The following is a 2,500-nucleotide window of genomic DNA, read 5'->3' as shown; positions in this document are numbered from 1 at the left end:
ATCGACACTTCGAGAAGTTCGGACCTAGCTTCCTAGCATGTTGATGCGTCGGTGCTAATGGGGACATAAAGATCCCACGACGTTCCGAACGGAAGTAGCCGAAGTGTTCCGTGCGTGTGAACTCCATTGTCCCATGTGCCGGCTCTTGACTCCTAAGATGTCCCATGTGAAGGCCCTTCATGGCTAAGAATGTCCCGTGCAACGTCCCTTGATGATCCCCATAAGGTGTCCCATGTGCGTCCCATGCCGTGCCCAGCCTTACCAAGGCCGTCCCATGCTGTCCCATGCGCGTCCCGTGCCGTCCAAGCCTCACCAAGGCCGTCCCAGGCCATCCCGAGCCTTAGCAAGGCCGTCCCGTGCTGTCCCATGCCGTCCCGAGCCTCACCGAGGCCGTCCCGTGCCTCACCAAGGCCGTCCCGTGCTGTCCCATGCCGTCCCGAGCCTCACCAAGGCCGTCCCGTGCTGTCCCATGCCGTCCCGAGCCTCACCAAGGCCGTCCCGTGCTGTTCCATGCCGTCCCGAGCCTTAGCAAGGCCGTCCGATGCGCGTCCCGTGCTGTCCCATCCGTCCCGAGCCTTAGCAAGGCCGTCCCATGCGCGTCCCATGCCGTCCCGAGCCTTAGCAAGGCCGTCCCATGCGCGTCCGATGGGATTCCCGAGCTTTACCAAGGGCGTCCCGTGCTGTCCCATGCCGTCCCGAGCCATAGGGACGCTGTCCCGTGCGCGTCCCGTGCTGTCCCATGCGCGTCCCCTGCTTTGGCTCGGCTGGCCCGTGCATTCTATGGGGTCGTGGGACATTTCGAAACCCACCCGGGCCATTTCGACTCTCTCTTCGTTTGTACTATTGAGGTATTATTTATGAATTATTGGAGAAAAGAAACGGAAGAAAATATTTTTTTTTTCTATTTTTTATGAATTTTCCGGTGTTTATTCACTTAAAAATTCATAGAAAAATAAATATTTATCGGAATCGCTATTATAATATATCAAAAAAATCCTTGCGAAAAGGCCTTTCCAACGAGTATAAGTTTGCTGGATTCCGACGAGTAACGAGGGAGTAAAGGCCCAGTATGCTTGGTTAAAAAATTGATGTTTCCTTGTGAAAATAGGCAAAACAATAACTTTGCACTATAAGGGGGAGGGTTGAGCTCCTTCCCCAGAGCGTGCACAGCACTTGTGCTGGCACGTTCCCTAGTGCTCGCCAAGCACCATAGGGCATCCAAAGGGCAAAGCTCGGCCTACTACATGATGGGAAGCTTCTAATATGTCGGAATACGAAGAGATTTCGTGCGACCCGAAGCTCGGCTCGGGCGTCCCGGCCTGTCCCGAGCTGTGCCGAGCGCGTCCCAGGCCGTCCCGAGCCAAGTCTCGGGCGTCCCAGGCCGTCCCGAGCCAAGTCTCGGGCGACCCAGGCCGGCCCGAGCAAAGTCTCGGACTTCCCAGGCCGTCCCGAGCCACGTCCCGGGCGTCCCAGGCCGTCCCGAGCCAAGTCTCGGACGTCCCAGGCCGTCCCGAGCAAAGTCTCGGACGTCCCAGGCCGTCCCGAGCAAAGTCTCGGGCGTCCCAGGCCGTCCCGAGCTGTGCCGAGGCCGTCCCAGGCCGTCCCGAGCAAAGTCTCGGGCGTCCCAGGCCGTCCCGAGCTGTGGCAAGGGCGTCCCAGGCCGTCCCGAGCTGTGCCGAGGCCGTCCCGAGCCTAGTCTCGGGCGTCCCAGGCCGTCCCGAGCTATTGCGAGGGCGTCCCAGGCCGTCCCGAGCCAAGTCTCGGGCGTACCTGGCCGTCCCGAGCTGTAGCGAGGGCGTCCCATGCCGTCCCGGGCTGTCCCATGCGCGTCTCGTGCCGGCCCGAGCAACAGCTCGGGCGTCCCGTGCCTCGGCCCTTCCAAGTGGTGCTTCGTCGGACATCTCGATATCCACTCGAGCATTTTCGACCTTTCTCCATATGTGGGTGTGTGGGTATTTATCAGGAATATTGGAGAAAGAATCGGGAAAAAAATATTTTTTTCCTATTTTTTTTGAATTTTTAATTGTTTATTCACTTAAAAATTCATAAAAAAATAAATATTTATCGGAATCGCTATTATTATATATCAAAAGAATCCTTGTGAAAAGACCTTTCCAACGAATGCAAGTTTGTTGGATTTGGACGAGTAACGAAGGAGCAAAGGCCGAGTATGCTTGGTTAAAAATTTGATGTTTCCTTGTGAAAATAGGGAAAACAATAACTTTGCACTATATAGGGGAGGGGTGAGCTCCCTCCCCAGGCCGTGCACAGCCCTTGGGCTGGCAGGTGCCTTGGCCCTTGGGATGCAACATAAGGCATCCCAAGGGCAAAGCTCGGCACGGGGGTGGATGGGAAGCTTCCAAGAGTTGCCCAACTCATCCCCGACGTGGGAAATCGAAGAGGCAGCTGGGGGGGCCCGGGGGGGCACCACGGGCCAAAAATCAAAAACTCCCCAGCCTATGCCGGACACTTGGGGAAGCATCCCCGAAGGTGTCCGAGC

This window comes from Eschscholzia californica, unplaced genomic scaffold, assembly GCF_041429995.1.
Source record: "Eschscholzia californica isolate CP2 unplaced genomic scaffold, dmEscCali1.0.p SCAF_95, whole genome shotgun sequence".
NCBI classification, from domain to species: Eukaryota; Viridiplantae; Streptophyta; class Magnoliopsida; order Ranunculales; family Papaveraceae; genus Eschscholzia; species Eschscholzia californica.
Note: the sequence above shows the minus strand (reverse complement) of the source record.